This window comes from Anser anser, assembly GCF_964211835.1.
Source record: "Anser anser genome assembly, chromosome: 1".
Classification (NCBI taxonomy): domain Eukaryota; kingdom Metazoa; phylum Chordata; class Aves; order Anseriformes; family Anatidae; genus Anser; species Anser anser.
In genome coordinates this window covers 117,890,998-117,911,415 of record NC_139720.1, presented here as the reverse complement: position 1 = coordinate 117,911,415, position 20,418 = coordinate 117,890,998, and the positions used below count along the sequence as shown (strand labels likewise).

Below are 20,418 nucleotides of genomic sequence, written 5' to 3'. Positions count from 1 at the left end.
TTTGGGCTTGAAGTTTAGAAAAGCCAGCACGTATCTGTTCCTGACTTTGACGATAGAGGTTTGGGGGTTTTATTCATGACTGCTCCTTGCTGCCTGCCTCATTAAATTAATCAGCTTCAGTCCTATCTTTTTCACGTTGTTGTTATTTTTCCCAAATATGGGTGTGATTGAGCACTGTACATGGTCAGGAAAGATCTTCGTGTAAATCGAGAGAGCTACAGGATGTTTGCTCACTGACATCTAAAAAAAAAATCTAGAGAGTACGCTGCCAGTGCCTGGCCCCTGCAGCATGATCTGTTACCCTCTTGTGCTATTATTTATTAATTAACAGCGCAGAGTTGTGCAAAATCAGTCCTGTCAAGAAGCAAACTAAGCAGGATAGCTTCTAAAAATGCTTGTGCTGAATCCTCAGAGGTGGCCTGTAATGAAAAGCATCTAACAAAGCACAGACCTATGCCAAGGTGCCTGTGCTCCCAGCTGCAGATCCCGAGAAAACCCGTGACTGCGATGGGGACGTGGGCAGGGGCTGAAGGTTTGACAGCTTCAGCCCTTCCCCTGAGCTGTGGTCACAGACCTGCTCCATCAGAAAATCCCCCTGCAGCTGTCTCACTGGAAAATAAAAAGAGCAAACTTCCAAGACACCATGCTTGACACCAGAGACATCGTCACAGCGCACTTGCTACGCTGTCAGATCCCATTACCCCAGGGAAAAAACCTATTATTTCCCGTTACAGGACCAAACCTACAGATTTTAACAGATTACTTTCACTACGGCAGCAGGAAATAGTGTTGAGCTCCTTCTGTCGTGTCTCAGCCTGCTGCAAGCCACAGTGAACGCGTGGCCATTACTCACCTCTTGCGAAACAGCAGCAGCAGCGAGCCTCCCCCTGGCCAGATGCCCACTAAGACAGGGCATTATACAGAATTGTAATGCCAGCCCCCCCCCACCCCCCCGCCAGATTTTCCATACCATGGAGAAAGCAAACCTTTTCGTGGGTCAGCTGCACATATATAACCTCCTCTAAATTATCTAGGTTGCTAGCTAGCCTCCACCAAATGCAGCGTGGGATGCAAAGAGCCCTGAGAAAGTCAGCGAGCATTCAGAGTGGTTGGACCACACGGGCACTGCTGTGGTTTTTCAGTGCTGGAGAAGCAAAGACAGCTCGTTGAGAGCTAGCCTAGGCGTGGTTGCATTGCACCCAGCTGAAGTGTGGGGGAACAGTCAGACTCGTTAGCATCACTGCTAAGCACCAGCCTGGGGCACAAGGAAGCTGAGCATCTTGTTCTTGCTTATGTCTTGTACAAACTCTGTGGGTGAAGGTCCGCAGGTTTGGTATGAGAGGTTGCCAAAGGAGGGAGTCTTGTGTCGGCGGCCCTGTTTTGGCAGCAGAACAGAGTCTTGAGGGCCACAGTGCCTGAGTGAAACCTTTTGCTTCATTATGTGTAAATGAAAATTAAAGGCAACACCCCTGAATACGATAATGAGCTTAATGAAGTACACGCTAAGCATATATGACTACAGTACTCAACTCTTCACCCAAATCATGCTAAACATCACCCCAGAGAGGGAACAGATAATGTTAGGATATAAAAGAGTGTTAGGAGATAGTAGGAAAAAAAAAAGTTAGTGTTAGGAAAAAAAAAAATCTGAATGAGGGAAAAAGAAGATCTGGGGGCGGGGGGGAGAAGAAATTGGAAACCTCAAGGAGGCAGTGAATGGACTGTGCTCTTTGTCCTCCACCAAAGCAAGGATGCCTTCCTGGTAAGCTCTGTGCCTTCACCCTTTTGTGAGGAATACCCAGGATAGCATTTTGCTAGCACTGTTACCATATATTAGCATTATTGCAGTAAGTGTATTTATCAACAGCAATTCCAAATCTGTTATGTCTGTTGCCTTATTAAATACGTTCTCCTTTGTGAAACTGTCTCAGTGGAAGCCGTTGGCAGGGCTCTGAAACAGGCAAACACCGGACTCTGGTAAGTCCCCTCTAACGCGACAAAGTGCAAGAGTGCTCTCCAACTAAGGCACACTCGATGGACATACAAGAGGAACGTGAGGGAAGTTGAGAGATGCTCAGAAAACACATCTGACTCTTGTCCTGGCAGACCAATGGTACACTTGTGGTCAAGTTCATTTTTGGCAAAAGAGACTTTGCAAAACTTTGCAAAACGTGAAATGGATTTGCATATAGTTGATGGGAACGATTCCCCATTTTGAGGAGAGGTATGGGGAGAAATGCATGAAAGGGCATGATGTTATAAACCGCCAAGATTAGATAAAGCTTACTGGCAAGTAAAATATCATGACTCAAAAAATCCATTCAAAAATTCAAAGGGTATCAACAGTACAGCTTGCTATGGAGAGTAAAGAGCTGACCTTGCACCTCCATGCCTTGTCCTTCCCCTCCAGTGATGAAGCAATTCCTCCTTCAGGTTCAGACACGTGCATGAGCTCCACAGCTTGTAAAACTACTTTAAAGTATAAAATCGGGCTGTGGAGGAAGATGTTTTAAAACAAAATAATTGAGCTAAGTTCTTCTCATTCCCCCAGTCGCATGTTGGAAATAACCCCCAGGAAGGTCCTCTCACAGAGCTCTTCTGGAGACGTTTTGCCCCCAGGATAGTCACGGCTTCAGGTAGGGAGGGAAGGGATGGACCCTTCTGTCAGCACAGAAGGAATACGCTCTGGGACCCCTGGTGGAACATGAGAGGATGCACTTTCTCCAGTTTTTTTGGCTTTCCTCTGTTCAGTGGTGAAACATCAACACCAGAGAGGGACTTCCCGAGATCCACAGCTGGGGGTGGTGGTGGGGTTAATGTTAGGGAAGTATTTATCTTCACTTCCCAAACCACCATCCTCCCAGGTGCCTCGTGCTGGCTGTCTTGGGAGGCTCCTTTGCATCTCCCTTTTTATTGGCAGGATATCTTGGCCAGTCGTAAGTACACCTTATTTGGAGTCTTCCAGTTATTATTTCTCATTAGTTTTTAATTTGAGAGAATCGGCTTACAGCCTCTTAAATGCTGTACTTGCTCTCTTGCTGGGTCTCATCTGATGCACTGATGGGTTGTGAAGACTTATTGATTTTTCTTTGCCATTTTGTTATATTATTCTCATACAATAGTAAAAAGATTAACTGTGATCAAGTGGCTAATGCAATTACCATGCTGGCAGAGGTAAGAGAAGCCAGGCTAGACCAAGAGAAAGCCATTCGGGAGCCACCAAAGGGGCTGGCTGAGGCACTGTTCCAGCTATTAACAGTTGCTTCTGAGGCTCCATCAGTGATGGGTGGGAGACACTGTGAAGATTTTTTAAATCTTGGAGTTTCATAACATACCTGTGGTTGTGGAGGGAGGGCATATCAAAAGTTTCTCAACAGTTGGGTGAGGCAACACCGCTGACACCAGGGAACACAGCAACCTCACATTCACCATTTGTGTGGGTAGAGGAGGGCTACTGGGCTGTTTCTTTATCTCTGAAACACCAATATACCCATCTCCTGATACTTAGGGAAGTCCTTTCCCATGCAGCCCTTGCACAGAACACAGAGTTAATCTGTAAATTAATTCCCAATTTGAGTTTATTTTGTTGTTGTTGTTGAAACAGCCCCAAACTCCACATAGCTCTTGCTCCATGCAGAACACAAAGGAAATGGCAAGGGGACATCCCATTTGGGACAAAGGAGATAAATTTGGGCAATTAAAATAGACATACCAACAAAGCCAGAATGAGGAAAGAGGAGGAAGAGACTTTTAGAGGGAGGCAAATAAGTAAGTAAGCATGCTGCAATAATTAAATTATTTGACCAAATAATGTTGTTTTTCCCAGACTAATTAGTATTCTGCTCACCTCAAGGAGCAGACCAAAAAATCTCTGACTCCAAGCTCATTTTGGTTATTTATATCATCATATTTTCAAGAGCACGCCAATTACAGCAGTTCTGCCACAGCCTTCATATTCCAGTGAAGCCCTGAAGAAGAGAAGCTGGCCAAAAGGGAGCATGACAAATCCTGTATCTTTTGCTCTGTTCAGCCTTATTAGTGGTGGGCGTATTTCATATCAGTAATTTTCAGAAATTAAGTATGTTTGGTCTAAGATGTGCAATGCAAAAGGGAATAAAACCTGTCCGCTTCATTTTGGCTCAGTCCCCGTCCTCCAGCTCTTGCTGCCCATAGCTAAGCCTACTTGAAGGCTGCCAAGCACAGCCGACAGTAAGCAACGCCAAAGCAGCTGCTCTAGAAATCTTGCTTCCCTGCTTCCTTTTTCATTTTCTTGCATATTCCCCACTTTTATAGAGGCTGGGGCTCAGAGCAGCTGCTCTGCGTGGCCAGCCACTGCACACTGGCTGTTGAAGCTCTGTCATTCAGATAAAACTGAAGGGAGCTGTGAGAAAGGTGGAAGTTTCTTTCTGATCCAAACCCCAAGTCCAAGCATGATGGAAACTGTCCTGAGAACATAACTGAAAGAAGCACTGCAGAGTTTTATGAACAAAAGCAGTGTTCAGCTTCATTTTATGAGCATCCTTACTCCTCTGAGAAAAAGCAGCAGATACTGTTGAGGGGCAGTAACCGTTTCTAAGAAGAAACATACTTTTTGCTTTTCCTAACTATTGCATATTTATATCAGTGATTTTAATAATACAAAAATGTGTTGGATGTATGTGGCGAAGTTTTGCTAGCAGGAGGTTTTGGTTATTAGCTGAGGTTAACGTACCACAAAAGGCAATGTGTTTTGCTGTAGGACCATTTAATTTAGGGTACATTCACTTTTTTTTTAGGTGTATTTTCTAAAAGGTGGGAAATGTGCACATGAACACACCTACAGCTTGTGAAAAGTTGCTTATCACGCCATGCATTGGAGGATAAATACGATTGTAAGAGCAGCATCATGACTATGAGGACAAGCACTGTCTCTCCTACTTACAGTGACCAGAGCACCCCCAAAACCTGACTGTGAGCACCTCTGTCAGGAGAGAGCTCTCCCAGGGAATGCCTAGTATAACGGGAACCTGAGAAGATAACCATGAAGTATGCAGAAGCAGTTCTCCAGATGTAATACTTGGCAACAGACTTTTTTTTCTTTTTACTGCATTTCAGCTCACTTTCAGCCCAGAAAATCATGTATTTCTTTCACCAAGTAATTGTTGATTTGATAGAGCTTCTTATGCTCACTTCATTCAGCATTTTGTGTGCTATTCATTTTAGAATGACACTCTTCTGTTCTTGGCAGATGGAGAATCCTGTAGTTGAATACTTCTGGATGTTATCCCAGGACTTTTTTTCTCCCTTTCTCGTTCCCCTTCTCTCCTACATCTCCCCCAGACTGAAGCAGGCTTTGCATAGATTTGGAGTGTTTTGAATTTCACAGTGTGTTTGAAAAATAAGAGTGACTCAAGGGATACAAAACATATGAAATGAAGTAATGTATTCAACTATAAAAATATGAAAGACAGTTCTTTCTTATGGAGCATCTACATTAATTTGGTTCAACAAATCACCAGTGGTTTCTGTATTCCAGCTATTCCCACAGACATGTTTCTGGAGATTCATTTTTGCTGCAGTGACAATGGCTCTAATCTCTTCCTTTTGTGTTAGGATCCAGCTTCTCATCTCTTACAGAGGAATATATCTCTAATGGACTCAGTGAAAAGAGCCTAAATTATCCCAGTTTAGCAGCTAGTCCAGCAGTTTATGGATCAGAGAAATAGCATTTTCTTCAGCTATTCCCACCCTTCCACCCCCATACACACACACCTTGTCTCTATAAATTTTCTTCTGGCAAATGTCTCCCTCTGACCACATTTTTAAAGTGACGAAATATTTCACACATACATATTATTGAATATACCTGTACCCATCTCAGATTTCCCAAGCCCATTTCCTCAGACATTCCTTCTGAATGTCTGTATTTCATGCACATTTTCAAATTAAAAGAAAAAAAAAAAGTTAAGAAACCATTTTCCCATCACCTCAACATACCTCACTTAATGACCTTCTCACTCAGTTCATTGAGGCGAATATTCGCTTCAGATTTCCTAAAGAGTTATTAGGGACAAACAATTTTTTTTTCTCCAGTTAACTGACTCTGAAAATAACAGCTTTTGCTTTCGCCTTTTGTTACAGAGAGATGCCATGACAGATCAACACATCTAGAAAAAAAATAAAACCAAGTAAGTGGGGAGGAAGGAAAGGATGTCCCAAAAGGACAAGGAACCAAGAAAACACTTTTTATCTGAACACAATATTTTTAATCGTGTTACAGCTATTCAGGAGCTCTAATTGGAGTGTCTTCACTGAGGGACTGCAACACACCATGCTTGTTTGACCTTCTAATGAATGCAAGCAATGCCCATCATCTACACTGGGAATCTTTCATGGCCAATCTTTCATCCGAGCAGCCTGACTACCCAGTTGGTGCCCAGTCAGTGCCCTTCCAGTGTCTTGGTCTCTTCTCCATGCCTTGAATGTCATCTACTTCTCCATCTCCCCAAGGAGGAATCCCACAGACTGGCCACAGGCATCAAACTGAGCCCCAGAAGCCTCCCAGATGTTACTTCAGTGGTGATCAATTGTTTGCCCCTTGTAGTGTTGACCAGATCTGACTGCAGGCTGAGTTTGGACCATCTGGCTTGCATGATATGATCATAATGCTGTCCTTAGCTATTAAAATCATACTGTGTAGATACTGAAAACAGTCCTATCAGCTTACACAATACGCTCTGCAGGGGCTCTGTGATTGCCACCAGCAACCTTCTCCTCCTACATACCAGACCCCCCAAAACACTAAAAATAAAAGGTTCTTAAAGTGAAATGAGTGCTATAACATCTTCTTGCAAGTAGGTACTCCCACACATTTGTGCAGTTTCTCCCTTCAGAAACGTGGTTTCTCTGAAAGGAGGTTCCTACTTGCCCCACAAACCGAGGATAGCCAAGACCCCAGCCTTTGCTTTTGTTCTTTTCCTTGTTCCCTGGTTCTCCCCAACAGGCTGGCTTCCTTTCCTTTCCCTGTGACTGGTTTGTCATGAACACATTGCCACAAAAACACAGAATGAACAGCAAAGAAAAGCTATTGCATATGACTGGGCCCTCTCCACCTTTCTGGAGCTGCACCAGGGGGTAGGAGTAAGGATAGAAGGAAAAGAAAGAAAAGGCAACAAATCAGAAGTTATCAATGATCATCACCTGAGGGAGCACAGGGAAATACAGAAAAGTGTCTGGCTCTTCAGAAGAGTATTCTTAAGCACACTGCAGGATGAACATGGCCTTCTCAAACGGAAGAAGAGAAGGCTCTGGGGAGACCTCATTGCAGCCTTTCAGTACTTAAAGGGGGCTTATAAAAAAGATGAAGAGTGACTTTTTACTTGGGCAGATAGTCATAGGACAAGAGGGAACAGTTTTAAACTAAAAGAGTGTAGGTTTAGATTAGATATAAGGAAGAAATTCTTCACTCAGAGGGTGGTGAGGCACTGAACAGGTTGCCCAGAGAAGCTGTGGGTGCCTCATCCCTGGAGGTGCTCAAGGCCAGGCTGGATGGGGCTTTGGGCAGCCTGGTCTGGTGGGAGGTGTCCCTGCCCGTGGCAGGGGGTGGAACCAGGTGGTCTTTAAGGTCCCTTCCAACCCAAACCAGTCTACGATTCTGTGTTTCTGTGACTCTAAATGCCTACACAAGCTGGGTAGAGGTAGGGGGGCTGGAAGGAGGACACTACAAGGGCAGCAATTACTAGGCATTGTGAGGAGAAAACAAATGTATTCTTTCCTCTCTATTTTTAAGTGTCAAATTCAGTAGTCTATAATTTAAAAAGGAGTATGTGCTGTACCATAAGGCCATTGGACAGCAGTGCTTTCCAAATGCACTGCCTCTGGGCAATAAGAGCCAAGGACAACTTCAATTATTTCTGACTTATCGGCCACAAGAGTCATAGTAAGGAAGAGTTGTGGAGTCACAGGAAACATATAGGTGGCATATGCTTATTATAACAAGATGTTATTGACCAAGGAAGCATATTCAGGAAGCAAGCCAAAAGCCGGCAGTCAGAGATATTGTGAATAAAAGGGGTGCGTTATCCAGCTCCCTGCGCTCAGCCGTGGCGTGCTGGCTTGGAACAGAAAGAATAACTCATTCATTTATAGAAAGCCATTGCAGGGTCCAAGACTGGGGAAAGGATGTGTAGAAAATAACTTGTGGCTATTTTAAACTTAATGGCTGGTTCCCCAGTTGCTGAGCAGCACGCTGATGAGAATGACCTTATGCCTGCTGCCTTCTGCCCACCAAGGAGCACAGCAGGGGAACCTCTGAGACCAAATAATTGTTTCCTTGAGCTCAGTGTTTCATGTCAAAAAGTAGCAACTCTAAAATCATTACGTAACCCTCCTGCTTATTCCTGCCTTTTAAATTTCTCCAAGCATCTTCATCTGCAGCTACTCCACTGATTTTAATGCTGGGAAAAGTTGTCGGAACAACTGTAGAGGATGACAACCTTGATACGTCTGGTGAGCAGTACCTGTGCAGTCTTCCTTGCAGAGCAAGATCAATGAGCTTCCCCAAAGACAGATGAGAGCCAGCAGAGCTAATGAGGGTGGCTCACTCCCTCTGCTCACGCACTTCTTCACTTCTTTCCTGAGATTAAAAAGAAGAATGGCACAGCGACTCTGATAAATGTGGTTTTCGTGCTGCCTTATTTGCTAATGGCAAAAGGCAAGAAGCTCAGCTCCTGGAGCTTCAGTTCCAGTGAAGCAGGCCCTTGGTTTGCTTTTTCCTATCAGGGAACTCCAATTTTTTAATTTTTATACTTCAGATAACAGTGTGGGAAATTTCTGGGAGCCATTTGAAATGCATATGGCTTCCATTTCACCTTGCTATACATTTTAGTAATGGGAAAGGGTATCAGGAAATAACCTATTCTCATACTTTGTAGAGTTTTCCCAGTTATGTGTATAAACACCCCTGTACCTGATCATTCAGTCTTGATCATTGTTTTGACCAGCGCCCACTGGAACCTGCCAGTTATGTGGGAACACCTCCACAGCCGTGCCTTTGCCTGCAGCTGTGGCTATTGACACTCATGCAGAGGTTCGTGATCAAGTCCCTGGAGAAATTCTCTCCTCTAGAAAACAAAAACATGCTGCTGTTGACTCAGAAGTTAGGAAATGGTTTTGAAAGGGTAATTTGATTTTCCATTTTTCCCATCTTTAAAAAAAAGTCCTCTCTCCTGATACGTATTTTTTAATCAGAGAAGTAGTTACCTTTTGTGTTGGTTATCACTTGCCAGGGTTGAATTTGAACTGATGAGAAGAGAGTAAAACACTTGATATCAGCTTACAGTGCATTTGAAAGATCATCTGTCCAAATGAACAACATGCGCACACCTGATATGATCAGTTCACATTTTAGAGCACATGTGAAAGTTAGTGTATATATTAATTATTTTGCACATTGCATAGAACATTCACATGCTTTGCATTATTTTCACAGCACCTGGTTTGTCATGCCTGACTTGACAAAAGACAACTTGTTCAATATTTAAATTATCTAGATAGTATTTTCCAGTAAACATACTGACCCATTCTCTGCTTTGTAGTGAGAATATTTGCTTTTTCCATAGAACAATTTTCTTTATGAAAATAATAATGTTTTATGTAAAATGCTTAGAGTTACTGGTTTCATTTCATAGAAATGTGCACACAAGTAAGATAAATGAATTAAAATGAACACAACTGTTAATACAGCAAGAATCAGGAAACATCTAGAGACCTGTACATGGGCACCATTGTATATTTTTGGGAAATATGAGAGGCAGCTACAGAAGTGACTTTAAAACTTACAGAACTTCATCAGGAATACAAGCTTTTGCACATCTCCTTAATCAGCCTAAAAGAGCAAGGATGTTGTAAGTGATCAGTGTATATCATAAGGTATTTTTGGTGGTAGGGAACTTTGTTTTGTATGGTGGATATTGTTTTATTTTGTTTAGTTAGCTCTCCTCCTAAGAAGAAATCATTTTGTACGTTGAAATACTTCAACAGGATTAAAATATAAATCATCAGGCTGGCCTTGTTAAATCCAATGGCAGATTTCCGAGCCAGATCATAACAGGACCAATATTTCATTTATAAATGGAAAATGAAATCCATTCAGCCTTCAGCAAGCTATAAAGCACCTCTGCTTTGTCTCTGGCATTTGTAGGGACCTAGAAGATAAAGAGAGTCCTTAGAAAGAAGAGCAGCAGTGAATCAGGTTTATGCTGTGTGGCAAAGCGATGAGCACCGCCTGCAAGCTCCAGGCTGCGCGCACAGCCGGGCTCGAAGCAGAGCAAATGATGCTTGCTCACCCTGCCTGGCTGGACTGCCAGCACACAGGGGTCTGCAGAGGGGTCCCGTAGGAGACCAGGGGCTCAGCATGAGCGGTGGGGTGGAAATCCACCTCGGGAAGCCTGGGCAGCCCCAAGTGATTAGGCGATGGGAAGCCTAGGGGGCTTTTTGGAAATACCATTCCTCAGGAGTTAAGCAAAACAGGTCTAGGCACAGCATTTGGTACCATGGCTTTGGCAACTTCGACGGCTGCTGGGGAAGAGAAAGGGAGAGGGGTGTATCTGGCAGAACAGGGGCACAGACAGTAGCAGCCCGGGTGAGGCTCGTTTCCCAGTTAGCAGTCATCTGTGGTTTTCTGCATCATTTTGATTTGCCAATGTATGGGCTGGGCTTTTAAAAATAATAAAATAAAATAAAATAAAATAAAATAAAATAAAATAAAATAAAATAAAATAAAATAAAATAAAATAAAATAAAATAAAATAAAATAAAATAAAGTTTGAGCACTCTGAATAGAAGACGTGTTATTAAAATATCACCGGAGGTCACAGAAAAAGCAGTTTCAAAGTTAAGCAGACTGTCCTGCTGCAAAAGCTTTCGGGTTTTGTAGCGCTGCCTCTGCAACTGTGACCGAGATACCGCTGGAGAGTGGCGTCTGTGGAGCTCGTTGTGAGCAGCTTGGCAGTAACACGTGGTTTCTGGCAGGTGAACAAAACCCTTGTGGTTGGCAGGCCTCTCTCAAGACTGTGGAAGTCGGGGATATAAAAAGAACACTGTTTTCAGATTAACCAGAGAGACAGGGCCACACTAGCGGACGCAGAGTCGGTCACTGCACGGTGCAGGAGGGATGCAGGAGGGATGCTGGCAGAAGCTGGCTGAGGTCCCTCATTCATTGCATCTGCTGCCTCTGTGGATCCAGAAGAAGGCAATCGAGGGCTACTACCAGAAAAGCAGAAAGCCTATGTGAATCTTCTGAAGTAGGTGATGTGATGTGAAACATGTTATGAGAGTACTTTTCATTTTATATACAGCTCTGCAACAAAACCTTTTACTTTAATCTTCTCGTTTCAAAGTGCCTGGGGTAAAAAACAGTCTCACCCAGGTAAAGCTTCAGTTTAAACCAATTTTATGGCAGCTCCATTGGGTATTTAGGTCCAGTTAATTCCATATAACGTGAGAAAATTTTCAGTAATGTCTGGATTCCCTTCTTTTTCCTGCAGGCACAGACACCAAGCTCAGCCTATGTTCTCACAATGAAAGTTCAGAGCAGGTTGAAACACAACCTGCAAAACTGTGAGGGAGGGGGCAGTCTCTGACTGAAAAAATATATATATATATTTTTTTTAATGTTAGCCTTTGCTCCAGTTGTACCCACAATCAGTTAATGGCAGCCCCCATCCTCAGCTGAAGAGCCCCTACTGAAAACTTCAAGACCCTCTTTTCCCCATGAGAGGGATATATCATTGTCTCTAAATCATTTATTTAATGGACATAAGAGGAAAGGCTTGGTTTTTCATCACTGAGCAAAGCAGAGCACTACTAGGCTTTTGGATTGATCTGTCTTCCTAGTCTTTTTTTATCATTAGTTTTGACTGAGGCACTCAGGTTACTCCAGTTGTGAGAAGAAACAGAGAACAGCATCTCATGAATTTGCTGTCAGTTTATTTGTTAACAAAACCACAAAAATCCCTGCTCTCCCAAAGAAATCAAGTTTTCCTGCAAGCCAGACTAAATCCCTTCTAGCCAGCGTCCTCTTCTTTGGGTCATAAAAGCTTCTTCAATCTCTATCAAACTCTTTCACACACTCATGTGAGCACTCTTACACATCCCACGTCCTGTGTAATATTCAGCTAAAAAAAAAGTCTACACAAAGCACTGGATTCCCAAGCATTTGTCTTTAGTAAGCCCATAATGCTGACCAAAAACAGTTTTGCACAGTAAGCTCTGAGGAGCAGCATTTGAATTCAGATTCAGGAACGTGTTCAATCTGTAGCAATGCTTTGAAGACAGAAGGTCTCAGCTCTCCTCCGTCCTTCTCTGTTAATGAGCACATGCATCAAGAGGCAGAGCGGTGGCCCATGCTACCTGCCGAACTGACTACTGCTGCTAATGAGCAGCCCTGATTAAAAGCTGTTCGTTTCTGTCTATAGCAGATCCTGGAAGTAAGATCCTTAAAGAAGATCCTGTAGTAAATTAGATTGCTAGTGAAATGATCATTAGAGTGTGTAGGTCGTTAAAGTCTGTTTGAAAGCTGCTATAATGGGGGTAGAGTTGAAAGTACTTTTAATTAATTTAGGGTGAAATAGTCCCTAGAATGTGGAAGTGATCTGTCACTATTTCCCCCAAATTATGCATCCAAGAAAAGGGCAAGAGTGGCATCAGGACTGATCAGATAACAAACAGCGGGAGGTAATTAGCTGCCCCAAATCTAAAGAGGAGGCAGCAGAGAACACCATGCACGTTCACATGAGTGCAGAAGGTATACAGGCGGTGACAGATGGGCTGCCTCTGCTCGGGTCACCACAGGCTCTGCAGTTCAAAGCACGTGAGTAACATTCGGAGCGCCAAACACCTCCCAGGGGCTGGATGGGGCTTGGATCACTTACCAACCCCTTGCATTGGCAAGAGCAATATGAAACAAGAGGCGTAAAACAATAACGAGCTGCACACCTTGTATCTGTAGGCACGACATAGATCTAAGGAGCATGGACAGCAGTAGCAGGGAGTCGTGCAAAACAAATTCAAAGCTTTAGAAAGCAGTCGGCGTGGGAGGTATCTCCAGTGAGTTGAAAACCGTCAAGGAAATGGTGGAGAGCTAGCTGCAGGAGAGGAGCACTGCCTGCCCCAGCTGCCCAGGACGAGTACTTCGTGGTGGAGTTGCATCTCACCCCACTGACTGTCCCCAGCACTGCCCACAGCACTGGCGTGGGCGAGGGAACCTTCTGCTTGCAAGGCAGCCAGGTAAGGGGGGGTTTTAACAGCTCGACTTGATGATCTTGGGGGTCTTTTCCAAGTTAAATGTGATTCTATGATTGATTCTAATGAGCTCCATAGGCATGCAAGGGAGAGAAACCAGAAAAACAGGGGCTAAAACTGACCCTTCATTCCTCAGGCCAACACTTTTGCCATGCTGGTCCGGTGCGCTGAGTTGGTATGGACTCCAGAAAAGCTCCTCGTGCACCACGTATGTTTGAGATCTGAGGGCAGTGTGATTAAAATGCATAGATTTTGACAGATCTGAATGAAGTGGGTAGCTGTATCTCGTGAGATAGCCTGGGGTTACAATGGAGTAGTCTGGGAACCTGCCTGAATGGTTAGCAGAGCGTTGTGTTGAGGAATGAGAAAGCAGCAACGTCTGTCCCCTTGCCTCTAAGGAGGCACCCCTGTCCTGCAGTTCTTTGCCCAGGTAACCCATTGGTCCTCCCAATCTTACAGAACAGCAGGAATTTACTTGCACTAATTATCTGGATATGTTTATAAGTTCTCTGCTATGGCTAGATAGTTGCAGGAAGCATCTAAGACCTTAAGAAATGCATCTATAAAATCAGATGCTTGGTTAATGAGGTCTTCAAGAAGCCCAGCTAACAGATAACAAGTTTAACTTTTAAGAGCACCAGTAACTAATTTATTTCTTTAACAAGCAGATACTAAATGAAAAAATCCCATTCTTGTTCTTTAACTCAAAGTCAGTAGCAGAAAAAGTAATGAAAGCAGATCGCAACACCTTTGCACATCTCAGTATTCAGTATGAATGCAAAGCAGGGAAGCAAGGAGGGAGGACAAGCAAGCATTGCAAGATTTGAAGCAGAATGAGGGGTGACTAGACACAGAGGAAAGTATGTGGAACAGATCAGACAAGACACTGCAGGAAACTTATCAAAGTATTTCAAAATTACAGTAGATAGGGTGATGGTGACTCATGGAGAGCAAGATCTGAGTGCTCCTAATGCGAATTACCAGCGGATGGAAAAAAATACATCCTCCAAAGGCAAAGCTGGTGGCACAGGGCAAGGAGCCCAGGGGGTGGGAGACCTGGGCAGTGCTGGGCTGAGCTGCAGAGACGAAGGCTCCCCATCGAGTTTCCCATAAAGGATGGGATGTCGGCCTGGCAAAAGGAGGTAAACACAGGTCTTGGGGCTCCTCATCAAATTTCCTTCTGTGGGTGGCTGGAGTGTGAGATGGCCAGAGCCAGGATCAGGTTGACAGGAATGTCTGGCAGATTGGCGGGGCCTCAAACAGTGAGAGGGCAGGTCAAATGATGAGGGGAGGAGGCCCTCGTGGAGGCCGGTTTAATTCATGACTTTTCCAACAGAGATAGAAACCAGTGCCAAACACTGGGCAGGGAGCAGACTGAGGTGAACACTGACCAAGCGGGACTGAGGCCTTTCTATTTTCACCTCTCTTTTAATAAAATAAAATAATAAAGAAATATGGTAAACTCATGACATGAACTACATACAAATCACCTTATTTATTTATTTATGTTAGGAAAACAAGTGTTAAGACTGAACAAGAAAGAGGAGAGCTGGTGGGGACAGAGTTGTCACTATGAAAGCATCTTGGAGAACCAGGGAGGTTCATCAGTGTGCCATCAATAGAAGTGTCTGTTGCGTGAGTGTAAGGGAGCAAGGCTGCACAGCATTGGTACCTTCAGGTGGTATTGCTAAATAACCTTGCAGAGCAATACTCCACATTCCTTCTCTGTCTTTTCGATGACCCTGTGTGGCAAGTGCCAGGTGGTTGTCCAAAGGAGGAATTTGACCCTAAGCTACAAGAAACAACCTGCACCATGAACAACTCTGCCCTGCATTTCTTTAAAACCACTGGGATTCAATTCCCAAGTTATTGTTTAGCTTGTCCCTTGCTCCTGGAGCAAGCATGGGACAAAAAGCACCCTTCACCTCAGCACACACCATGAGAGTTCAGTGAGGTAAGAGGTTTTGCTGCAGTCCCAAGGTCAGTATGAAACTGCTCCTGAACCGCTTGCATGTCTTTGAAAGTTTACTTAAACAGGGCACAGTGTCAGTAGGCTAGTCTAGAGGGGGTGAAGAGCTTTCCAGACCTGATAGCCCTCGGGGGATGGAATAACAGAGATTTCTGCCCACTGAGCATCACTTGGGAAGCACCTGAGCAGAACTGCTGCCTGCAGCTGCAACACTTTCAAGGGGCAGCGTTGGAGGTACCCTGCACATGTATGCACAGGCATTGCACCCTTGCAGCTCCTGCCTGCTCCATCCCCCCTCTCCAGGGCTTATAGAAGATTTCCCCAGGCTGATTCCACAGTCCTGAGGTGGAATAAGAGCCTTCAAGAAAAAGACAAAGAAAACCCCAGTCCTTTAAAAATGAATTAAGACCAAAATCAATTTATAATCATGAAGGTCGTGGGTTAATGCCTTGGATTATGAGTCACTTCATTTTGAAATGGAAACCACCATACATTTCTTCTCTCTCAGCCTTTCCTTGGCTCTTAGCAAGCCCACACAGAGTGTCAGTTAATTAAAACCACGCTTTGAGATGAAAAAAGGGTAAAAGGACTCTCCCAAATCCAAGCTCCATCTTCCTTCCCAGCTACACTGCAGCTCCGTCACTGTGCACAGCACGTGGAGCCACATGGTGCCCTCAAGGTCAGCACTTCAGGACAAGGTCCACGAACTGCTGAACAATCTGAATTTCTTGACTGCACAGCACCCTCGAGATGTGTGTTCCTGGAGTGCCACGGCAGGCACCATGTGTGTTTCGGGGTTTCCCATGTGGGATGCAGCTTCAAACAATTAAGCGCATGCTCTACTTGTCAAGGTTGTATTTTACAGAGAGCTCACTCAAGTGAGTTTTTTGCAAAGGACAGAAGGGGGAGCCTTTTACTTTATCATAATTTCTCCTGTTTTTCTGAATGTCTGTTATAACAACAACTTGGTATTTTTAGATGAATTTTGTATAGTCTTGGGCAGTCAGCTAGCTAGAGCCCTTTCAGTTTGTTTTCCCTTTGCTCTCCAGGACTGACAGAAGACCAAAGGATGAGAAGGGTTTATCAGTATCAGCTCAGCGTGACTATGCTGCTCTAATGATAACTTGAGAGTAAACCCTGGGCCCAGTCAGTAACACACACTAAGTTTTAAAGCATTTAGATTATCACTTGTGCTTGTTCACTTAAAATGTGCATTCACCACGGATTAACAAAAGTTAAGCAGTAACCAAACTGCAATAAAAGCACTCAACTTGGTCCACAGCCAAACCCTTTTTCTTCTGAGGTATGGGGACCTCTGGAGCCTTAAGGAGATTTGCTGCATGTTGATTCCATGAGGGGACAAATGTGTACCTATACACACACGTCACTGAGGTACATGAGTGCCCCAGAATCACTTGTACAGCTATGAGAGAAAAAATATACTAATTCCACAGAAAATTGGAGGCTGCAGAGTTGTTAAAGGAGAGTAAGAGGTGGTTAAAACACACACACACACCCCTCATATTGATGACAACCAGCTGGGCGCAGCAGCACAGAGAAATCATTGCCAGCAGGTTGGTCTGGCCTAGCCCCGGCGCTGTGCTAGCCCATCTTCCTTTAGTTGCTGTTCAGGTGAGGTAGATTTGAACGCTTGTGGTACCTCTGCACAGCCACCCCAGCACCAAACCCAAACAGCAGGGGCCTGCCTGGAGCCTCTGTCCCACAGCAGGCAGGTGTGTGTCCAGCTTGGTCCTGCTGGGTTCACAGGGTCATAGCATCACAGAAAGGTTTGTGTTGGAAGGGACCTTAAAGCCCACCCGGTTCCACCTCCTGCCACGGGCAGGGACCCCTCCCACCAGACCAGGCTGCCCAAAGCCCCATCCAGCCTGGCCTTGAGCACCTCCAGGGATGGGGCACCCACAGCTTCTCTGGGCAGCCCGTCCCAGTGCCTCACCACCCTAAGAGTTCCCTGCACACCATGACTGTGGCTAGCCACAAAATAGTTCTGGAGGTGATATGGGTGGCTGGAGTAAGCCTGGACACATCTGGGTGACAGGGGAGGTTGGTGGGGACTTTTGTTCTTTCACAGACTGAAAATAGGAGGATAATGCCTGAGCAAGTGTGCTGTGAAGCCACCAAAGGTGAGCAAACCCAGGATTTCCTTGAGAAAAAGAGGTTCACTCATGGGCTCCAAAATAAGGAGGGTGAGGGATGGTACCCCAGGCATGCCCTGACACCCCCAAATCCACCCCATTGACTGCCACATTTGCCCACCTGCTTGCAAATCCCTCATCTCTGTGACATTCAAGTGTTTTACACACAAGTGAGTTTACCTCGTAGTTCTTTACGACACAGAAATGTTATTCCCTCTCTACAGGGCAGAAGTATGGGGACGCAGAGATGGCACTGACTGCAGAAGATCACATAAATTTTACCTTCACTGGACCAGGACACTCTGCCTCTTTTCCGAAAGGATGCTGAAGAGCCTCCCATCGCATCTGGGATGCTGTGTGGTAGCTCATACACATGCTTAACTTCGTGGCGGGGAAGAACCACTAACTTCTTGTGGGAGTACTCATCAGCTTCAGTTCAAGCACCACCTGTTATTTTTTTATGAGACTTTGGTAGATGGGGATGACCTGGACATAGCCTTTTTACCACGAAGGAAAAAGCCCTGCCATTCCCACCTTTCCTAGATGAACGTGTGGCACAGGGGATGTTCAGCCAGAACAGCAGCACTGCCACCAAGTGCCGAGCCCGACCACACCGTTCACTCTATGGCATGATCAAGAAGTTACCAGCCCAGATGCAAGTGCAGTGCTACCATAAGAGACCAGGAAAAGGCAAACTATCTCATCTGTAGTATTTTCCAAAGCCATTAAATACATCACAGTAAAGGTCACTTCGTTTTGAACCCTTGAGAACAAAACTCAGTGTGGTTTTGTTTTGTTTTTAAGACTGTTTTTATTCTTATTTTTTTCCTCTCCATTTCATTTTTGTCTTTTTAACACTGCAGAGATTTTTCTTTTTAATTTTTCTTTTCCATTTCCTGTTTCCATTCCCTTTTGTCTGCACAAAGCAGGGGGCTCACTGTCAATGTCTTTATAGACCACCACAACTCCTGAAGAAAGAACCTTTACGCTGGGAGTTGAACCTATCCCAAGGCCTCCCAGCAAGCTCATAAGTTGCTGTGGGCTCAGCCAGGTGCTGAGAATGGTTTTCACCCATTTGTGCCTCACCTGAGCAGGTGAGCCTGGGAAGGTATGTGGCAGCTCCCCAGCTTGCTCTAGAGAAGGAAAACAAGCCTCTCAGAGATGCTTTGAAGTAACATCCCAATACTTTTTTTTTTTTTTTTTTAAGTCTGTGATGGATTTATTTAAAGAACTTTGCAGTCATTCTGACTGTTGTGGCTGTAATAAATCATAGAACCACCTAGGCTGGAAAAGTCCTTCAACATCATCGAGTCCAACCATCAACCTGACCTACTGAGTCCCGTCACTAAGCCATGCCCCTCAGTGCCACGTCCCCATGTCTCTCATAGTGCCTCCAGGGATGGGGGCTCCTCCACATCCCTGGGCAGCCCTCTCCAATGCTTGACCACCCTCTCCATGAAGAAATTCTTCCTAACATCCAATCTGAACCTCCAATAGTGCAACATGAGGCCGTTTCCTTGAGTTCTACTGCTTGCCACCTGAGAAAAGAGGCCAAAACCCACCTTGCTGCGACATCCTTTCAGGTAGTTGTGGAGACCAATGAGGTCTCCTCTCAGCCTCTTCTCCAAACTAAACACCCCAAATTCCTCAGTTGCTCCTCATGGGTCTTGTTTTCTCATCCCTTCAGCAGCTTCATTGCTCTTCTGTAAATGATACCACATGCTCGAGCTATTCATCTCTGCCTCCTCCTGGTGGGAGGGCAGACTCTAATGAAAGGCCCACCTTCAAAGCAAGTCACACCTGTGTGGGTTGGCTTCAGACCTGGTCATGCAGGGATCTCAGAGGCAGGGAAGGGACTTTGGCTGGTGAAGAAGGGAAAGCTCTCAGGCACGAGGCCAGGCGTCGCTGCGCGGCCCAGCAGCAGTGCCCTGGCTGAAGCCTGGGGCACCTGGCCTGATGTCCCGGTCCCCAGGGCCTGCGGGATGTTGCAGCCAGCCCTGAATTGCTCTCCCTCCAAACCCTTGCCCCTTCCTGCCCGTGCTGCTCCCGGCATCATGTGTCTCAGGGAATGGATGCAGCTCACAGAGCACCTGGAAAACAGTTGAAGCCTCTGGAATTACTCAATTCCAGGGAACAACGTCGGTGACCTCCAAAAAGGGGCCGTAGATTGCTGCGGTGTGTTTGCTCGTACTGACAAGGGCACCAGTTTTTCTGTGGTAGTAATTTAGCCAAACTTGGTTTAAATATTAAACACAAAACTTAACCTTTGCCAGCATTAGTAGTGTTGCTGTTTGGGGATTTTTTCACAGTCGGGCTGCTGGCTGGATCGAGGGTACAGCTTCACAAGCCAGCCGTAGGAGCACAGGATGGAGCTGCCGGGGGGGTTAGCGCCATCCCTGCACACACAGCACCTGGCACCCCTCTTGTGTTGTGTTTGAAACAAAGCTTACTTCCCAGAGGAAAAGGAGAAGAAAAGCCCACTGTGTTCCTAGGACAGGGACAAGCAGCCTGCTCCATGGAGAGGGCTCTGCTCCCACTGGCCGCTGTCCACTGCTGGGGCAGAGAGGTGAGGGATGCTGACGTCTTCATCTGCACCAGCACTCCTGGGGCTTGAATAGGATGAGCAGAAATCAAAGGCAGAACGGTGCCTTTATGTAGGAGCTAAATACCCTGTTCAATGCCAAGTTACAGAAGTATTCCTCCCTCTCCTGACAGAGTCACTTACCTCATCGCTTTTCCTCCTGTCATTTTGTTCCTTCTCTCTGCCTGGTCCCGTCACCACTCCTGAGTCCTGCCAGCTTCACTGCCTTCCCCTCTCCATTCAGACCGCTGAGATGATGAAAAATGTAGTTTCAAGACTAAGACATCAGCATGTGAACCCACAAGAGAGGAAGCACAGACAAAGCTTTTCACCTCTCAGCTCTCCAGGCTGGCTCAGGGAAGCACCTCACTGCACTGGTGACCTCTCGTGCACACACACCAGAGGCAGATGCTTCCTTTTCGAGGAGACGCGGG

General features: G+C 45.3%; 2 long non-coding RNA genes across 2 annotated transcripts; both read left to right on the top strand.

Moving 5' to 3' along the window:
• Positions 1-2,643: 2,643 nt before the first annotated feature.
• LOC310892640 lies at positions 2,644-6,997 on the top strand. The gene is made up of 4 exons (XR_014578281.1): positions 2,644-2,936; positions 4,776-5,025; positions 6,121-6,167; positions 6,260-6,997. It is a non-coding gene; the product is annotated as an uncharacterized lncRNA (long non-coding RNA).
• A 5,579-nt stretch (positions 6,998-12,576) lies between these two features.
• On the top strand, positions 12,577-19,666 carry LOC310892642. The gene is made up of 2 exons (XR_014578283.1): positions 12,577-13,266; positions 17,628-19,666. It is a non-coding gene; the product is annotated as an uncharacterized lncRNA (long non-coding RNA).
• The last annotated feature ends 752 nt before the right edge of the window (positions 19,667-20,418 follow it).